The sequence below is a fragment of the Dipodomys spectabilis genome, unplaced genomic scaffold (genome assembly GCF_019054845.1).
Source record: "Dipodomys spectabilis isolate Male_0828 unplaced genomic scaffold, ASM1905484v1 ptg000046l, whole genome shotgun sequence".
In the NCBI taxonomy this organism is placed as follows: domain Eukaryota; kingdom Metazoa; phylum Chordata; class Mammalia; order Rodentia; family Heteromyidae; genus Dipodomys; species Dipodomys spectabilis.
Window position 1 is genome coordinate 753,591 of NW_024870723.1, and position 21,496 is coordinate 775,086.

Here is a 21,496-nt window from a genome sequence, read left to right on the forward strand (position 1 = left end):
CATGAGGGGGCGCTATATACTATGTCTTGGCCCTACCTGAAGGCCCAAGGCGTCCAACCATCATGCTAAGTGCCAGTGGAAAGTCAGGGTACCAGTCCCTCCTTGCCTTTTGGTGGAGATGGGTGAGAAAGGACAGTGACTAGGCAAATGATTCCTTAGATGAACAGTGGGCCAGAGGACTTCAGGCCCACAGCTCTTTGTTCTCACTTGAGTTTCCTAGGCCTGGTGCTAACTTCACATGTTTTCAGCCAGGATAGGACCAAGGATTTGGGCAGGGCAGCTTCCTTGTCTCTGTGACTAAGGCCCTCTGGGCCTTTACCTCACCCCTCCAAAAAAGCTCCTGTTGAATTGCAAAACCAACATACATGGGAGTTTATGAGGACAAAATATGGAACTAGTATAGAGCTGGAGGTAGAGGTTTGAGTTGTGCATGTAGACAAAAGCTTTCCAACGAAGCTTTTCTTTTAGAAAGTGGAGCAAAAGATGTAGGATGTGTGTGTGGTCATTGAGGACTGCAATGGACCTTCCTCTAAGTTGTGGGATCCACTCTGGCTCATTCAGGTAGCAAAGGAATTTCTGAAGGGGTATCAGAAAGGCTCAGAATCTCCAAAAGGTCCAGAGGCAAGACTTAAGTTATGAAGCCCGAAACTATGCCCCACAATGTGTTATGGGTGCTTTTTCTAAGGAAAACACCATGTACAGTTGCCTGGAATCATAAGATGTTAGAGACTGGCCATCCGTCCTGTCCACTTCATAGGTGTGGAGACCATGCTGAGCATCATGTCTTACCTTGTTGCTTCCTGGGGATTGAGGAGATAATTTATAGATAAGAAGTGCAGGCTTGGGAAGTTTATGACTTACTCAGATAAACTTTGAATTCAAAGTTTGAACTTTAATAGAATTAGAGGCTAGACAATTGAGCGGAACTAGGCATTACCCCAGGTGATTTCATGAGAGCATCACTGGGTATAATTCTTTCATTTTCTAATAATCCGGACAGAACTGCAAGGAACGTTAAATCCTCATTTTTGACTGAGTTTATTCTTTTGTGCCTCTGGTCCCGCCAAGAAGTAGAACCAGCCCAGAAGCAAGAAAGGTGTGTTACCTCTGTGAGGTTCCCGGGGCTTTGGTTGGATCTGTTTCACTTCCTATAAAATATTGGTGGATGTGGAAAGACTTGGAAAAATTATATTAAGTGAAGTAAGCCAGGTCCAAAGGAATTTAGGTCCCATGGTTTCCCTTATTTGCAATAATTAGTATACATATAGAATAATCTTATCAGATGAGCTGAAAAGCTCAAAAGCTATGTACATATGTTCATATAAGATGTTGCTAACTGATGAAATGAACTCCAAGGTATGGATACAAGAAGTCTGTCTTTGTTGTTATTGTTTTAAGTGTCCCTATGTGGTTTTTTTTGTTTCCTTTGTATGTTCTTCCCCCATGGTATATCTCTTGTTGTCACCGTACTTGAGTTTGATACCCTGCATCTTGTATATATGTATGTCTAATCTGGGGAGGGAAAGGGGAATAACAAAACACTGAAACAAGGACACAGGCTGACCCATTGCAACAATAATACCCACAGGACAGTATATTAGAAATAAACTTTACAACTTTGGGCAGTGGGGTGGGGAGGAGTGTGGGAGGGAAGGGATAGTGGGACAACAAGGGAAGGGGTGACAATGATTGACAAGTAATGCACTCATTGCCTTACTCATGTAACTGTAACCCACTGTACAGCATCTTTACAATAAAATAATTGGTGGACTTTGAGATCTTGACCTAGACTAATCTCTCTGTCTCTCTCTCTCTGAAAGACCTATAATAAGACAGTAGCTTTCAAATGTTCAATAGAGGTTTAATGAGTTGCTGACCATGTGCCAGGCAGTGGGTGTGTGCAGGACAGAAAAGTCCCCTGCTATTCATGGGCTCTGTATAAACACAGATGCCAGATGGAGCCAGTCTGTAGTTCTCGAACCTTAAAGAAAACGTGTGTGTGTGTGTGTGTGTGTGTGTGTGTGTGTGTGTGTGTGTGTGTGTGCTGGTACTAGGGCCTGAACTCAAGGCTTCATATTCTCCCTTGGCTTTTTTGCTCAAGGCTGGTGCTCAACCATTGAACCATAGGTCCAGCATTTTTTGTTGGTTAATTAGAGATGGGTCTCAAGGACTTTTTCTGCCCTGACTGGCTTTGAACCATTATCCTCAGATGTCAGCCTCCTAAGTAGCTAGGATTACAGGTGTGAGCCTAGTGCATTGCTTTAGGATCTTTTTCTCAATTCAAGTAAAATAGTAAAAGGATCTTCCATGGTTTCCATAGGAAAAACACTCTAGTTTTATGAAAAGTGCAAATAAATCTTTTTTACTTCCAACCAAGTTGCAGTATTTAAGAAAAGTGATTTCCAAGGGCTGTGTGTGTGTGTTTGTGAAATAGTAGAACTCCTGCCTAGTCATAACTTAAAGCCTTGACTTTAAGTCCCAGTACCATACTTCCTGCCCCTCCCCCTTCTCTCCCCTTCCCCCTGCTCAAAAAAGAAGGAAAAATGATTTATCAATGATAGTGAAGGTATGTGAAATTCTGTAGTCTCAGCTATTAGTGATATGGGTGTAAGATAACTTGTGAAGGAAAACATTTGCTATGTGTCACAAAACATTCTTACCTGAGAATTTCTTGGACTATCTCTTAGAGAAAGAACTATAAATATATGTGAATATACATTCAGTGAGGATCCCAGTATGGTTTATAATAAACCTAAGCATTCATCAGCTGATGATTGAATATATGAATCGTGATAGTCACTCCATTGATTTGACCATGTGTAAAGAAAGCCCCAAATAGCATTCACTTAAACATACACAGAGTTGCTTTTCTTTCTTAATTTTTGAATATTTTATTGTAATGATACTGTACAGAGGGGTTGCAGTTACATGAGTACGTTTCCTATCAAGCATTGTTACCCCCTCCTTTGTTTTTCCTCTACCATCCCTTCCCTTACCACCTCCCCAACTCCTCCTGCCCCCCTAAGTTGTAAAGTTTATTTTCAACATAGTGTCTTGTAGGTCTCATTGTTCCAATGGGTCATCCTGTATCCTTGCTTCAGCATTTTGTCATTTTTCTTCCCCTCCCCAAATTAGAAGAATGTATAGACAAGATGCAGGACACCAGAATCAAATACAGTGACAACAGGGGCTATACCATAGGAGGAAGAACATACAAAAGAAACAACAACAAAAAAATCACATAGTTCATTAGAAACAACAGCAACAAAGAAAAAAACCTCTTGTGTCCATATCTTGGGGTTTATTTCACTTAGCATCATTTTATATGGCCATTTGACCTTTTCTACTTGTCTGGTAAGATTATCCTAGATGTATAGTAGTTATTGCAAGTAAGGGAAACCATAGTACCTATGTTTCTTTGGGTCTGGCTTACTTCAATTAATATATTTTTTCCCAAGTCTTTCCATTTCCTAACCAATGGGGCAATGTCATTCTTTCTGATGGAGGTATAGAATTCCATTACACACACACACACACACACACACACACACACACACACACACACACACACACACACACACACACACACACCATATTTTCTTGACTCATTCATCTACTGAGGGGCATATGGTTGGTTCCATATCTTAGCTATGGTGAATAATGCTACGATAAACATAGTTGTGCTAGTATCTTTAGTATGGCCTTGTTTGTGATCATTTGGGTAAATGCCCAAAAATGGGATTGCTGGGTCATAGGGGCTCTATTTGTAGTCTTTTGAGGAACCTCCATACTGCTTTCCAAAGTGGTTGAACAAGTTTACACTCCCACCAACAATGCAGTAGGCTTCCCTTTTGGCCACACCCCCAGCATCTGTTGTTATTAGATTTCTTGATTATAGCAATTCTAACTGGGGTGAGGTGGAATCTCAATGTTGTTTTGCATTTCTTTTATGGCTAGAGAAGTTGAGCATTTCTTCCTGTGTCTATTGGCCATTCTTATTTCCTCTTCAGAGAAGTTTCTCTTTAAGTCTTTAGCCCACTTATTTATTGGGCAGTTGTTTCTTTGAGGATTTGTTGCTGGGGGATTTAATTTTTTGAGTTCTAAAAGTATATTTTAGATATGAGACCCTTGTCCATTGTATGGCTAGTGAAGATCTTCTCCCAATCCATAGGCTTTCTATTGATCTTGCCAGCTGTGTCCTTTGCCATTCAGAAGCTCTGCTATTTTATGCAATCCCCTTTGCCCAACCTTTTTTTGATTTTCTTTATCTGAAAGAAATGCAGAATAGACCATTTGGTTTTGTGTGGTGGAACTCAGTTCCTTCTGCTTTTTGACCTTGCTATTGTTACTGCAAGGTCAAGGTGTCTGGTAGAACTCCAGCTGCTAGAGTCCTAGTCCATATGTAAGAGAGCATCCTATTGGCCTGGATTTGGCTATATGTATCTGCACAAAGATTTGGAAGGGTGCTGCTCATCTTTTATGTAATGGACAAAAAGAAGGAAGAGGGATATTGAATTAGAACTACAGTCTTGACTCATTTTTGCTCATATATTTCTTATAAAATAACTTTGAAAAATTAATTCTTACTTGGTGCACATAAATTATCTCTGGAAAAATCTATCATGGGTGTACATGGGCATGAAGTATAAATTTCTGACCCCTTGTAAATATAGGAATAAAAGTAATTGTATCAGCTTTTAAAATCCATCCAATGGAATATAAGTACCATTCTTTTCCTCAGAAAATAAACAAGCTTTGAAATACTAGAAAAATATCTATTATTCCTTACTTTTCATTCTGTTTCCTCTACAGGCTTTTTTTTCCTGGTATGTATTTTTCTGCTTGAAAGCTATTGATCAACTTGTCAGGACTCTCAGCCACAATAATATGTTGAGAAATAGAAATGTTAATTTCACCTGGTTTTAATATTCTAAAAATATTGAAGTTTTGCCTTTACTTATTTATAAATATTAGTACTATATGACTGATCAAATGAAAATGAACAGAGCCCACATCTTGACAAATATGAACCTATAATGGATTTTTGAATGAGAAGTGGTAAGGTATTTGAAAATAAAATATGCATTTGTACTTGTGAGTGACTAATAGTGTTAGAAGGTATAGACATTGTCATGCATTTTGCTTCTGATTTTAGCTTTATAGATGTGAATAGAAAAGCTTTCTTCCTTAACTAAGTGAATGGAAACGGAGAGAGTTGATTTTAGAGTGAGATTTAATCCTCTGAGTTCTCTTGAGGTATGTAGCAAAAATCATACCATTGTCTCCCATCAGATGTCATTTCTAATCACTTATAAGTTGACAATGAGCTCCTTTGATTATGTTGTCGAAGAAGAACATGTTTTTCTTTGTCCCTTTTCACATCCTGTATCGTCATTTTATCATCATGGTCACAGTACTCAGGAAGAGGAGGAGGGTGTGCTTTTTCTTCTGTAGAATGAGGAAAAAGCGAGTGTGAAAGTGAAGGAGGGGAGGGGGAAGGCCTCCCCCGATACGGTGCCTTTCCAGAAGAGGCATCCCCAAGGAAGGAGACTCCATCCTCCATCCTCCATCCTCCATCCTCACCTTGCTTGTCTGGAGTAACATCCAGGTGAGGATCCTGTTTGATAAGAACAGACTCCAAACCACAGATGGCTGCATTGGGTCCTCCATCAGGTGGCAGATGCCAGTCAGGAGGTGGTGGTGGTATAGAAAAGAGGACTAGGAAGCCAGAGGGCTGTTGGCCTTGCTCACTGGGCTGTGGGCTGAGGCACCCATTCTGGGCATCAGAGGCTCAGCCTAGAACACTTGTCACAGGTGAAGTAGGTAACTGAGACCCACCTAGCAGGGACAGCCTGTGTGTGTGTGTGTGTGTGTGTGTGTGTGTGTGTGTGTGTGTGTGTGTGTGCGCGCGTGTAAGAGACACCCCTCCTTTGGGATTTCAGGCTTGAGATACCTCTCAGCAGAGGCCAGGACCTGGATCAGAGGCCTCCTCTTTCAACCAGCCTCCTGTCTCCACAGAAGTCAGTGAGCCTTCTGCCAACAGAGAGTGGGAGCACTGAAAGAGGTGGTTGCAAATGGAAAGCACAGAGACACTGCTCACTGGCAGTTCAAGTTTCCCTCTCTGTTGTTGCTGCTGGTGAGCCTAGACTTCCAGTCCAATTGGCCAGGTTGGAGGAAAGAAGGCCATCACAGCCTCCTCTGGTTTCTTTCTATTTGTCTCCAAATTCCCCTGCCATAAAACAGATGTTCTCATGCATATTCATGAGCACAGATGCTGTAGGGTGGAGGGCTGTGATGGTGATTGTGAGGGAGAGGAGGATGCAGGCCCTGGGTCCTAGTGCCATGTGGGTACCAGCTCAGCCTTGAGAAAGGCTTCCTCTCTTCTTTGCCAGTCATGGCCCAGATAGTTGGCAAATACTCATTTTGAATCAAAGGAAATTCTATCTGAAATTATTTTGTCAGTCCGTGGTATTCATTGTATGAGGAATAAGTGAGACTGGCTAAGACCATGAGCTCTGGGATGAGACTGCCGGTGTTCAAATCCACCTCTGATACTTGTTAATATGTCTCCTCTGGTATTAATCTAAGTTGCTTGACAGCGCCACCCCCCATCTTAATGGGTTTTTTTTCCCTCTCTTTCTTTCTTTCTTTTCTTCTTCCTTTCCATTTCTTTCCTTTCCTTTCCTTCCTGCCTTCCTTTTTTCTTTCTTTCTAATATTGATACTTGAACTTAGGGCACACTTTGGCTCTACTTTTTCTGTTTATGGCTGGAATTCTACCATGTGAGCCACACCTCTATTTCTGTTTATTGTCCCCTAGCTAATTAGAAATGAGTCTTGTGGTTTTTTACTGCCAAGACTGGTTCTAAACCAAGATTCTCAGATCTCAGCCTCCTGAGTAGCTAGGACTATAGTTGTGAAGCACTGGTGCAGATTTTGATTTTCTTTCTTTCTTTCTTTCTTTCTTTCTTTCTTTCTTTTTTTCTTTCTTTCTTTCTTTCTTTCTTTCTTTCTTTCTTTCCTTCCTTCCTTCCTTCCTTCCTTCCTTCCTTCCTTCTTTCTTTCTTTCTTTCTTTCTTTCTTTCTTTCTTTCTTTCTTTCTTTCTTTCTTTCTTTCTTTCTTTCTTTCTTTCTTTCTTTCTTTCTTTCTTCTTTTCTTTCTCTGTTGTGGGGCTTGAGCTCTGTGCCTGGGTGCTGTCCCTCAGCTCTTCAGCTTAAGGCTAGCACTCTACCACTTGACCCACAGCTCTATTTCTGGCGTTTTCTGCTTATGTGGTGCTGAGGAATCGAAGCACTCTACCACTGAGCCACCTTCCCAGCCCAGATTTTGATTTTATTTTTTAATTGTTATTTTTATTATTTTTTTATTGTGAAAATACTGTACAGAGGGTTACATTTCTTATCAAGGGGAGTACATTTCTTATCAAGCATTGTTGCCTCCTCCTTTGTTTCCCCTTACCATCCCTTCCCATCTCCCCCACCCCCAGCCTCGTCCCCCCATTCTTTGCACCAAAGTTGTAAAGTTCGTTTTTCCGCATAACATCTTGTACACCTGTATTCCTGTTTAAACAATTTGTTTTTTCCCTTCCCCTCCACAAATTATACCAACATCAGATACAGTGAAAGCAGGGGTTATACCGTGGGGGAGGGACATACAAAGCAACAAAGAAATCATCTTATAATTACGTTAGAAACAGCAAGAAAGAAAAACCATTTGAGTCTTTATCTTATGGTTGATTTCACCTAACATCAACTTATCTGACTGTTTCTACTTGTCTCAGACATATCCTAATTATTGCAAATAAGGGAAACCATGGGACCTATGTTTCTTTGGGCCTGGCTTACTTCACTAAATATAATTTTTTCATGTCTTTCCATTTCCTAACAAATGGGGGCAATGTCATTCTTTCTGATGGAGGCATAGAATTCCATTGTGTATATATACCACATATTCTTGAACCATTCATCTACTGAGGGGCATCTGGGTTGGTTCCATATCTTGGCTATGGTGAATATTACTACAATAAACATAGTTGTGCTGGTAGCTTTAGTGTGGTCTTGTTTGTGATCATTTGGGTAAATGCCCAAAAGTGGGATTGCTGGGTCATAGGGGAGCTCTATGTGGAGTCTTTTGAGGAGCCTCCATACTGCTTTCCAAAGTGGTTGAACAAGTTTACACTCCCACCAACAATGCAGTAAGGTTCCCTTTTGTCCACATCCCCTCCAGCATCTGTTGTTATTAGAGTTCTTGATTTTAGCCATTCTAACTGGGGTAAGGTGGTATCTCAAGGTTGTTTTGATTTGCTTTTTTTTATGGCTAGGGAGGTTGAGCATTTCTTCATGTGTTTTTTGGCCATCCTTTCCTCTTCAGAGAAGTTTCTCTTTAAGTCTTCAGCCTGCTTATTAATTGGGTGGTTATTTCTTTGAGGATTTGTTGTTGGGGGATTTAACTTTTTTGAGTTCCAGGTATATTTTAGATATGAGACCCTTGTCTATTGTATGGCTAGTGAAGATCTTCTCCCAATCCATGGGCTTTCTATTGATCTTGTTAGCTATATCCTTTGCCATTCAGAAGCTCTGCAATTTCATGCAATCCCATTTGTCCAACCTTTCTTTGATTTGTTGTGTTTCTGGGTCTCTTAATAGAGAGCTGTGCCAAGGAGACCTAGGGTTTCTCCTATTCCATCCTGTAATGTTTTCAGAGTGTCTGCTTTGACTCCGAGGTCTTTGATCCATTTGGAGTTGATTCTGGTACAGGGTGATATATAAGGATCTAGCTTTAGTTTTCTACAAGTGATTAACCAATTTTGCTAGTACCCTTTACTGAAGAGGCTGTTTTTCTTCCATTCTATTTTTTTTAGCTCCCTTATCGAAGATTAGATGGCTATAGGTCTGTGGGTTCATTTCTTCTTCTTCTTCTTTTTTTTTTTGTCGGTCATGGGGCTTGAACTCTGGGTTTGGGCGCTATCCCTTGAGCTCTTCAGCTCAAGGTGAGCACTCTACCGCTTGAGCCACAGCACTACTTTTTGGTTTTTTAGTGGTTTATTGGAGATAAGAGTCTTATGGAGTTTCCTGCTCGGGCTGGCTTTAAACCGGGCTGAGATCTAAGGATTAGAGGTGTGAGCCACCGGTGCCCAGCTGTGGGTTCATTTCTGGGTTTTCAATTCTATTTCATTGTCCTGAGGTCGGTTCTTGTGCCAGTACAGGCTGTTTTGATTACTATGGCTTTGTAGTAGAGTTTGAAATTTGGTATTGATATTCCTCCAGCACTGTTAAGGATCATTTTTGCTATTTGGGGTCTTTTATTGTTCCATATGAATTTTTGAATTGCCTCTTCTATTTCCTTGAATATTCCTGGAATATTGATAGGTATCACATTAATTTGTAGATAGCCTTGGGAAGTATTGCCATTTTCATGATGTTGATCCTTTCAATCCAGGAGCATGGGAGGTTTTGCCACTTTCTATGTTCTGTTTTGATTTCCTTTTTCAAGTTTTTCAAGTTTTCCTCATAGAGGTCCTTCACTTCTTTAAGTTAATTCCTAGGTATTTTATTTTTTGTGGGGCTATTACACATGGAGTTGCTTTCCTAATTTCAGCCACACTTTTCTCATTGTTGGCATACAGAAAAGCCATTGATTTTTGAGGGTTAATTTTATACCCTGCTACTTTGCCAGTTTTGAATCAGCTTGAGTAATTTGGGAGTGGAGTCCGTGGGATTCTTTAAATACAAGATCATGTCATTTGCAAAGAGGGAGAGTTTTACTTCATCTTTCCCTGTTTGAATCCCTTTTAGATTTGCATCTTGTCTTATTGCTGTAGCTAGGCATTCTAATACTAAATTGAAGAGAAGTGGAGAGAGTGGGCATCCTTGTCTCATTCCTGAGTTAAGAGGAAATGGCTTTAGTTTTTCACCATTGAGTATAATGCTGGCTGTAGGTTTGTCATATGCAGCCTTTATTTTATTGAGGAATGTTCCTTGGATTCCTAGTTTTTCCAGAACCTTCATCATAAAGGGGTGTTGGATCTTGTCAAATGCTTTTTCTGAATCTATTGAGATAACCATGTGGTTTTTATTCTTGCTCTTGTTGATGTGTGATGAATTATATTAATTGATTTGTGTATATTAAACCAACTTTGCATCTCTGAAAGTAATTCTGTTTGATCGTGGTGTATGATTTTTTGGATGAATTGTTGAAGTTGATTGGCCAAAATTTTGTTCAGAAGTTTTGCATCAATGTTCATCAAAGAAATGGGTCTGTAGTTCTCTTTCTTTGATGAGTCCCTGCCTGGTTTTGGGATGAGGGTTATGATGGCTTCATAGATTGAGTTCGGTAGTGAACTTTTTCTTTCAATTTCATTGAAGAGTTGGAGGAGTATTGGTGTGAGCTCTGCTTTGAAGGCCTTGTAGAATTCCGCTGTAAAACCATCTGGTTCTGGGCTTTTCTTAGATAGGAGGTCTCTTATTGCTGTTTCTATTTCAGTGCTTGATATGGGCCTGTTAGGATGGTTTAACTCATCTTGGTTTAGTTTCGGCATGTCCATATTTGCTAGGAAAAAGTCCATTTCTGCCAAGTCCTCAAACTTATTAGCATAAAGGTTTGAGAAGAAATCCTGTATAATGTTCTGAATCCTGGTTGTTTCTGTGGTTGATGTTTCCATTCTCATCTCTGAGTTTATTTATTTGGGTGTGTTCTCTTCATTTTCTGATAAGATTTGCTAAGGGTCTGTCAATTTTGTTAATTTTTTCAAAGAACCAACTCTTTGTTTTGTTGATTCTTTCTATGGTTCTTTTGGAATCTAATTTGTGTAATTCTGATTTAATTTTAATTATTTCTGGATTGGGATTTATCTTGCTGCTCTTTTTCAAGGAGGTTCAGATGTCTCATTAAATTGTTGGTTTCAGATCTCTCCAATTTGTTGATATAGGAACTCAGAGCTATAAACTTGCCTCTGAGTACTGCCTTTGCTGTTTCCCAGAGGAGCTGGTAATTTGTGTGTTCATTTTTAGATCTATAGTTTCTCTGTTGAGTTTTTGCCAAGTTGATCTATTTAGTGGGGGATAGTGGTGTGTTAAAGTCCTCAACAATTAATGATAGTGGTGTGTTTAAAGTCCCCAACAATTAATGTCTTTGGATCTATGTGACATTTGAGGGAAAGTAGTGTTTCTTGGATAAATTTGGATACTCCACTGGTTGGCGAATAGATATTTAGAATTGTAATATCCTCCTGAAGGAGAGATTCCTTAATTAGTATTAGTATGTAGCGACCTTTGTTATCTCTTCTCACTAATTTTAATTTGAAGTCTTATTTTATCTGATATTGTTTATGGGAGCCATTTGCTTGGTAGATTTTGTTCCAGCCTTCACTTTCAAAATGTGTTTGTTTTTTATGGGCAAGGTGTGACTCCTGAAGGCAGCAGATAGGAGGATCTTGCTTTTTAATCCAACTGGACAGTCTATGTCACTTAATTGGAGAGTTAAGTTAATGTTGAGAGTTAGGACTGAGAGGTGTTTGGGAGTTCCTGCCATGCTATCCACTTTCTTGGGGACTGTGACAACTGGGTTCTTCCTATGGTTCTTGGATTCTCAGTTTGGGTGCAGTTTCTTGGCCTTTATTGTGGTCTTGTTGGTTTTCGATGTGTAGGACATCTTTAAGTATCTTTTGTGGACTGGTTTGGTGGAGATATATTGTTTCAGTTTTTCTTTGCTAAGGAAGGTTTTTATTTGACCTTCGGTTATGGAGGAGAGTTTAGCTGGGTACAGTATTCTTGGTTGATAGTTGTTTGTCTTTAGGGCATGGCCTACATCATTCCAGGCTCTTCTTGCTTTAATTGTCTCTCCTGAGAAATCTGAGGTGATTCTAATTGTTTTCCCTTCCTAGGTGATTGATCTTTTCTCCTTGATAGCTTTAAGGATCTTTTCCTTGGTCTGAATTGATCCTGTGTGGATTATAATGTGATGGTGGGATGTCCTGTTCTGGTCTGGTCTATTTGGGGTTCTAAAAGCTTCTTGTATCTGAATAGGCCTATCTGTTTGCATGTTTTGGACGTTCTCTGCTAGGATCCTGTTAAATAAATTTCTTAGACCATTCACATCTGTCTCTAGGTGCTCCTCTACACCTATTATCCTCAGATTAGGCCTTCTGATGGTGTCTTCCAAATGTTGAATAGATCTATCATATTTCTTTGATTTGTCTTGGATAGTTGTATGTTCTTCCTCTATAATATCTAGGCTGTCTTCAATCTCCAAGATTTGATCTTCTCCATGGTCTAACCTACTGTCAAGATTTCTACTTTGTTTTTTATTTCTTTTCCTTCGAATTAGTCGGTTTGATGACTTCAAATACTTTGTTGGAGCTTTGTTTTAGATCTTGTATGAGCTTCTTTACTTCCTTAATTTGATGTTCAATGTTTATTCTCAAATCACTTAGTTGATTGGTTATGGTTTCCTTGGACTCCCATTCCTTCTGTCGGGCTCCATTCAGCGTTCTCTTTGTGGTCTTCCTGAATTCTTTCATTGTCTGTTTATGGATTCCATGAATCCCTCTATTGATCTTTGTCTATTCTCATCCCACTCTCGCAATTCCTGTATTACTCTTTGATTAGCTTCCTCATGTTCATGCAATTTCTTTGACTGTTCTCAGCCTGCTCACACAATTCCTGTGTTTCTCTTTGACTGTTCTCAGTCTGCTCATGCAATCCCTTTATTTCTCTTTGACTGTTCTCAACCTGCTCATGGAATTCCTGTATTAATCTTTGACTAGCTTCCTCATGCTCACGAGATTCCTGTATTAATATTTGCCTCCTCTCTCTCCTTATCATGCTCACACAGAGTCCTTTGCAGGTTTTCAATCTTTTCATTCACCATGTTTACCAGTAGTGTTTGTAGAGCTTTTTGGGAACTCTCCTCTGGATTATTCATTAACTGTTCTGTCACCTGATTATCATGAGTGGGAGTTGAGATACCTGGACTTGCCATTTTTCTTGTGTTTTTCTAGCATGTTCTGCCATTTGGCCTGAAAGAAACACCAATTTTGTGCTAGAGCACTATTTTAAGGCAAGCATCAACCAGAGTCCTGTAGTTGCACAGTCAAAATGGCTGCAGATACAATCTAGTTCAACAGATACATCATTCAACATCAGAAAACTATGGGTTAATGGGCTAAGAACAGCAAAGAAGGATTTGGCAAACCAGAAATTATTAGGTTTAGGGAGAAATGTGGGAAAAAATAGGATTAGAGTGATATGGAGAGGTAAAAGGAGAGTGAATTTAACCAAGTCCTAATCTCAGAGAGGGAAATGGATTGGACAGAATGTTAGGAGAGAGATTAAAAAAAAACAAGAAAAAATGGAAAAACAAAAATTTAAATTTAAAAAGTGAAACACTTAAAAATTATGTATGTATAAACAAATGGTATTGAGAGAAGAAGGATAGGGTGGGGGAGAGGGATAGAAAGGAAATATGAAAAACTAAAAAAAATTCTTAAAATTAGTTACTTGAAAATTATATAGGTATAAAAAGATAATACTGCTATTAAAGAAGTTAAGCCTAAGAGGTTATGAATTGAGTAATACATTTCTGGGTTAAGTATGTACACAATGGGGGATAAGGTCTAATAATTGATGACGGGTATATTAAGTCACACAAAAGAGAAAGAAAGAGAAAAAATGAAAAGAATAAAAAAAAGGACCAAAAGGTCAAAAGAGATTTAAAAAAAAGCACACACACATATACACCTAAAATAAAAATTATGAGAGAAAAAAAGATGAATAGAAATCAATTTAAAAAAAATTTTAAAAAGGTACAAAAAAGAGTTCTTTGATTTTTTGGGGGGTGGGGGACTGGGAAGATCCTGTATCTCCCTGTGTCCTTAACCAGTCTCTTGGTGGAGTCTCTGGTTTGCTTACAGTGTTTGGTTTTCCTGTGGCTTGATTGGTTTCTTTTTTTTTTTTTTTGGTCGGCCGTGGGGCTTGAACTCTGGGCCTGGGCGCTGTCCCTCAGCCCTTCAGCTCAAGGCAAGTGCTCTACCACTTGCGCTACAGCGCCACTTCCGGTTTTCTGGTGGTTTATTGGAGATAGGAGTCTCAAGGTCTCTCCTGCCCGGGATGGCTTTGAACTGAGATCCTCAGATCTCAGCCTCCTGAGTAGCTAGGATTACAGGTGTGAGCCACCAGCGCCCGGCTTGATTGGTTTCTTAAGTCAGCTTGTTTGAGCAGGCAGAAAAATGCTCTGCATTACCCATGATTTTGTGATCCTCCTCCCAGGCTAGTTCAGTGGAAGGAGATCTGCTTTGAGTATCACAAAAGGAGATGGCTGTTTCCTCTAGTTTGGAGATGCTGTGGTGAGGCTCGGTTCGGTAGAGTTGAGGCCTTTCAGAAAACAGTAGCTTTTCCCTGAGGGGCTAGCTCCTGAGACACTCACAGAGCCCAGCCTGGAGCCATTCTCAGGGCTTATGTTTACTGAATTTCAATTGTTTTTCTAGCTGCTATAGAGAGGGGCAGCCTCTGGCTCTGTTTACCGAGTGAAGAAAGTCACTTATCTGGGGGTGGAGCTTCCTCTGCCTGGGCCAGTGACTTTCCTCTGGGTGGAGCTGAGCCTGGCAGGTCAGGTCAAGTTCCTGTGACCTGCTAAATGACTCTTTTGTTTTCTTCCAAGGCCTGAGTAGGAGCTGGCTTCTCAGCCTGGCCTTTGTCAGTATCAAAGATGGAGATCTCCAGTGGTGGGAAGGGAGGGACAGCCTTCCCTCCTCTGCTCCCTGAGAAGGAGTGAGGATGTCAGGCTTCTACTCACGCTGGAGTCTTGGTTCCTGGGTCATCTCTGGTCTGGGATCTGCAGGATGAAGATATCTGCTCCTTGTCAGTTCTTGCTGGTGTGGAGTAGAATCTGATCGCCTGCCGCATCTGGCGCCTTTGTCCTGGACTCTCTCTGTACGTATGGTGGCTATGGCCACCGCTGCTGCCACTGCTGCCAGTGCTACCTGCAAGTGCTCAGATCTGTCTCCTTGCCTGAATTTTCCCTCTCTGGCCAAACTCTCTGTACTGTGATGGCACACTTGGTGTGATTCTCTAGCCTAGGACTGTTCACTGGATCACTAAAACTGCTTTCTATGTGAGAGCTTGTTTAGCCTCCAGCTTCTCTTCCACCATCTTCCTTCAAACTCTCCAGATTCTCTTAATGACTATGTGTGTGTATATGTATATCTATCTATCTATATATATATAATATGCTTTTATATATATGCTCTTGTATCCCACCTTTCACTGGTCCTCTTCTATTTTCCCAATAGCCCCCTTCTCAGGAATTAAAAAAAATATTCTGTATGTGAGAGAAAATATGATAATTGTGTGATTAATTTTCTTACTGCTAATATTTTATACACATTGATTTTTTTCCCTCAATTCTTCTTAGCCTTCTCTTTGTACATATTCTTATGGTCTGTCTTTTTTTTATTGTCAAAGTGATGTACAGAGGAGTTATATAAGTAAAGTAGTAAGTAGATTTCATGTCAAACTTGTTACCCCTTCCCTCGCTTTTCTCCTACTTTCCCTCCCATCCATCCTCTCTACCCCCAGGTCTGTTTTTTTTTTTAAATGTCCATTAAAAGCCAGGGCTTTTAATTCAATTATACTTCTCACTTCTAGAAGACCTACTTGATTTTTTTTCATAGATTATTACTCTGTTGACATTTATCATTATTTCAATGATTCTATTATTTTCTTGAGTCATTATCCATAAAACTAATATCTAAACCATGTTTTAATCTGTTCCTATTGTCTAATTTTTTGTGTATCATGCCTCATAAATTTTATTAGGTGTAGGGAATGAAAGACAGTAAAGTCTCTACACTGTGTTGCTTTCCTGCAAAGATGGGTCACTTTTCTTCTGAAAGGCATATAAAGAAAGCACTGATGCAACACCTTGAACTTGTCAGAGCCTGAACTCAGTCTTTATCAGAGCTGATCTAGGTCAGGATTTCACTCACTCCTAACATACAGATTTCACTCTGGGACTGTGGCTCCTGTGGTCTAATACATGATCTTTCTGTGTACTCAACTGAATTCTAACCTTTGTCTCCCAGACAGGAAATTGCTGAGAGCTGTCTTTAGTCTCCTACTTCTGTTTTCAACGATATCTTAGAGTCTCTGCTTGTGTGTGAACATCTCAGAAGTTGATCATGTGTAGGATTTATATGCAGAATTTAGGAGTTCTCTGTATTGTCCTGTTTTTTTTTTGTGTGTGTATATGTGAAATTGGCCAATTAAACAGCACTGAAATATCAACCTCTGTCTCTTTTGATTTTTAATTTATTTTTAATAATTTTTTATTGAGATTAAGTGATTACATAAATTTCACAAATTTCACAGTGTTGTGAGATAGTGATACTTAAAGTCACAAACACATTTTAACCTTCACAAGGCAAATTGCCATTATCGTGGTCTATAATGTTTGTGAATTCTATGAGCTTTGACAATACAATTATTTCTTCCACATTGAGTGATATGTACATTTCTTTCCTTTTTTCTTAGTGTAAGCTATTCAACTTCTGTCTCTTTAGCCTAGCCAGACCGTGGCTTCATGCCTGTGCTTTCATCATCTGCCCTGTTGGGTGGAAAATGCTCTCAGAACGTAAATCAGGGATGGTATAGAGTCATTGCAATTGTTGTCTTTCTTCGTGGTGGTACTGGGGTTTGAGCTCAAGACTCCATGTTTGCAAGGCAAGCATTCTACCACTATAGCCATACCTGTAGCCCAAGACTCTAGCTTCCTAACCACCTTCTTTGTGATACTGTGGTTTATTCAGCTTTACTAGTTCCTTCTGTGTGAGGGTAACTGCTATAAGCTATTCCATTATGGTTGGAGCTAAAAGTAATTGCTTCTATTTATTTATTTTTGGTTGATTCTGGGGCTTGAACTCAGGGCCTGGATGTTGTCCCTGAGCTCTTTTGTTCAAGGTTAGTGCTCTACCACTTGGAACCACAGCTTTACTTGTGGTTTTTGAGTGATTAATTGGAGATAAGAGTCTCATGGGGATTTTTCTGCCTGGGCTGTCTTTGAACTGTGATCTTCAGATCTCAGCCTCTTGAGTAGCTAGGATTATAGGCGTGAGCCACTGGCACCTGGCTGCTTTTACTTTTGAGGACTATTTTCACTAATTATCAATTTTTAAGAGTTTACAGCAGATGATCTCAACAGATGTTGAGATGTTGTCATATTCCTCCTACCAAAATAACTGGTAATTCTCATCAGTTTTCTAAAATTCTTAACCATTCTAGAAAATGGCAAAGATGCCATTTTTCCTCTAGCCTCTTTCTACTCTGATTATACGTATTTTATACTAGATCTAACATACACCTTTACCATACAGATTAAAAAATTCTTATTTAGGGCTGGGAAGGTGGCTCAGAGGTAAAGCGCTTGCCCTGCATGCCTGAGGCCCTGGGTTCGATTCCTCAGCACCACATAAGCAAAAAAAAAAGAAAAAAGCTGGAAGTGGCGCTATAGCTCAAGCGGTAGGGCGCTAGCCTTGAGCTGAAGAGCTGAGGGACAGCGCCCAGGCCCAGAGTTCAGGCCCCATGACCAGACCCCAAAAAAAAAAAAAAAAGAAAAAATTCTTATTTAACTTTCTGTGCCTCAATTCAGATCATTTTCCCCCTTCTCTCTGTTTCCATCTTTTCTGTATCTAGTGTGTTCTTAATCCATTGAATCGTCTTAAATTTAGTAACTATTTTATTTATAGAATGTCCATTTGATTCTTTTATGGATTCAGTTATCTGTCCAACTCCTCTACCATTTCAAATGTTCTGTTTACCCCTTCTTTCCTTTTTTTCTGAATGGTCACTTATACTTATTTTAAAGTCCCTTTTGGGACTGACCATAATATAATCCTAGATGCATGGTGAGACAGAGCAGAGAGGCACATCATCTGAGGCTGGTAGCAGGCTAAAAGCAAGACCCTGTGTGCAAAATAGATGAGCATGAAGAAGGCTTGTGGGAAGGAGAGGCTAGAGTGCATAGGCATAGCTCAAGTGCTAGAGTTCCCAGCTGGTAAGCGCAGTGATCGGAGTATGAACCCCAGTACCATTCCCCACCCCACCTCCACTCCCAAATAAAGCCCAAACTTGTTTTGTTTCTGTTTTTTGTCTTCTCAGTAAAATTTTGCTGCATTTAGGAAACTTTGTGATTTCAGTTGTGTGTCGTTAGGGAATACCTAGACACTCCAGATGTCTACCCAGATGGGCTCCCTCTTTCTCTGTCATGGAGTTAGAAGAAGGGCTAAGACTTAAATCTCATTTAGCTGGACTGATGGAGTTTTTTTTCTCCCCCAGTTTTAGGATGATTTAGTCAACCTGTGATTCATTCTCACTTTTTAGTTATAGACTTTTTTGTCACTTTTTTTTGCCAGTCCTGGGCTTGAACTCAGGGCCTGAGCACTGTCCTTGAGCTTCTTTTGCTCAAGGTTAGTACTCTACCACTTGAGCCACAGTGCCACTTCTGGCCTTTTCTGTTTGTGTGGTACTAAGGAATCAAACCCAGGGCTTCAGGCATGCTAAACAAGCACTCTACAATTAAGCCACCTTCCAAGCCTAGTTATAGATTTAAAAAAAAACAACAACTATCCAGCTGGGTGCTCATGGCTCATGCCTGTAATCTTAGCTACTCAGGAGGCCAAGATCTGAGAATTGTGGTTCAAAGCCAGCCTGGGCAGAAAGCCAGTGAGACTCTTATTTTTAATTAACCACCAGAAAACTACAAGTGGCACTGTGGCTCGAAGTGGTAGAACACTAGCCTTGAGCAAAAAAGCTCAGGGACAGTACCCTGAGTTCAAGCCAATCTTGTGCTGGAACTTGGGACTTAGATGCTATCCCTGAGGGTTTTTTTTTCCTTCTTAAGGCTGGTACTCTACTATTTAAATCTCACTTTCACTTCTGGGTTTTTGGTGGTTAATTGGAGATAAGTCTCACAGGCTTTCCTACCCTTCTGTCTTTGAACCATGATCCTTAAATATCAGCCTCCTGTGTAGCTAGGCATGAACCATTGGTGCTTAGCTGAATTTGTGCCTTTAACTCAGGTCTTCTACACAAAACTACCTTGGCTTATACTGTGACCTCTTTATTACAGTTTATTTCTATTGTGTTAATGTGTTCATTTTAGTGGTGATAAAGGGCCTGTAGAAGGTGAGAACAATCTGGTGGATAATTGCATATGGTGAGAGGGAAGAAGGTTGAGGCCTACAGAGTCCAAAAGTCTAGAAGTACCAGAAAGCATGGGTTGAAATAGGCTCTGTTATAAAGAGAGGGGTTATCAATTCTGAGCAGAAAAAGTTGTGATGGTAGGTTCCTTGCATGATTGCTTGAAGAAGCAAAGGCTGCTAAAGAACTGTGTGAGGTGATGGTATGAGGTGAGGCTAGGGAGTAGGTGGGGACAATTCTCCCACAAGAGGAAATGCTACTCTTTGCCTGATGTTACCTTCCTACACATAGAAACCAAGCTTAACCCTGAAAGAAGGGCTGGCAATTTGTGCAGTGGAGAGAAAAGGAAGTCGTGGCCCAACTCTATGTGGTGGGGAATTTGAGATGAACAGAAATGACTGTGGGTGCTATCTCTTGGATTTTCTTCCTTTATTCTCCTAAATAGGAAGTAGGAACTCTCAGAGTGATAATTAACCACGATCAGTTTGGCCTCTTGGGGTTCCCTTGTTCCTATGGGACTCTGCCTCTTAGCTCCCATTCTTCTTGACTTTAGGACTTTAGTCAAGCGTGGACATTTGCATCTCTGTGTATGGGTATGAGAAGCTGTTATCCCTCCTATAGGGTTGGTACAGGTATAGGGTATTAAGGGCACTGTGTTTCTATTTCTTGAACTATATATACTTGTTTTCCCTCTTGGGATATATAATTCTGAGAGGGAGTATGTACTTATTCAACCGCTCAGGCTAGAAACCTGGGCATCATAGTTTTGCTTTTTTTTTCTCCAAAACTTATGTTCTACCAATGGCCAAGCACTGAATACTTAGATATTGTAAACATTTCTGGCTCTTACTGACTTCTCTATCTCATTGTTAAAATTTCAACCAGATCACTGTTTTCCTTTCCCTGGATGGCAGCAACAGCCTCAAAGAAAAAAAATCTTACTGACTCTAACCTTGCTAACAACTCCCAATTCCTTTGCTCTTGAGATTACTAAAAGCAATCTCTCTCTCTTTTTTGTTTGCCAGGCCAACTCCTATTCAGGCATTGCTCAGTTGTGCTGTGTGTAGAGAAACATGTCTTAGGGTCTCCCTTTGCTCCTTTCCTTCTCATACCAGGAACAAGCTCCTCAGTATTACAACTGGTCATGGATCTAGGGTACATAAGGCCTTTAACTGACAATTGTTTGGTTAAAATGAAGGAGATTTAATGCCATAGCGTCCCTTGTCTCAAAGAGTTCACAGTCAAGACAAAGACAGTCATGACTATGAAAGCTGTTGGAAATATCATAACTTGACAGAATGGGGACCAGGGAAGACTATGAAGAGGAGAAAAGGTCCTCAGGGACAATGGCCCTATAACAGAAATGATCACAAAAGATTGTCAAAACCTCAAGCTTGCACTAAGTAATTCTATTGGGGATTCTTGCTGGGAACGGAACGTCCCATAGAACTTGGGGCTGATGTCACCTTGTTATCGCTCCTAGTAGTCAAAGATAAATATATTCAAAAACATCCAAGTAACCCTCCTAATTTTTCCTTAAAAATCATTACTGTCTATTGCATCTCACAGATGCCAATAGTTCATTCTGACATGGATATCTTATCTTACAGTGTCCTTCTATTCCTTTGACTGTCTCTTGTCATGTAGGTGGCACTACTATGATTAATCATGAAGCAATAACACTATGCTAGGCTTCTCTCTCTCTCTCTGTGTCTCTCTGTCTCTGTCTCTCTGTCTCTCTGTTTCTCTGTCTCTGAATGAAATAGATTAGAGTCCTAAACAGGATATTTTCATGACACTGCTAGTCAAGGCCTGCTGGGGTTGCAGCAGAGAGAACACTCATGTTGTGAACTTTCTAGATTCCTTCATATCTACATGAAGTCATTTTTAAGATGGCTTCCATAGGCTGGGCAAGTGTGAGGCTTCTTTTGTAGGCAGTGAAGGAGAGAGATGTCAGTGAAAAGATGATGTCTTAGGAGAGGAAGACCGATTTTGTGGGTTGCCTCTCCTTCCTTTTCTCCTCATCACAGAGGACATTCTCGTCTCCTCTAAAATATGGAGGAGGCCAATGAGTGTCTCACTTCTTTTTTTTTTTTTTTTTTTTTTTTTTTTGGGGGGGGGGGGGGTCCAGTTATGGGGCCTGAACTCTGGGCCTGGGTGCTGTCCCTCAGCTCTTCAGCTCAAGGCTAGCGCTCTACCACTTGTGTCACAGCGCCACTTCCGGCTTTTTTCTTTTTGCTTATGTGGTGCTGAGGAATCGAACCCAGGGCCTCATGCATGCAAGGCAAGCGCTCTACCACTGAGCC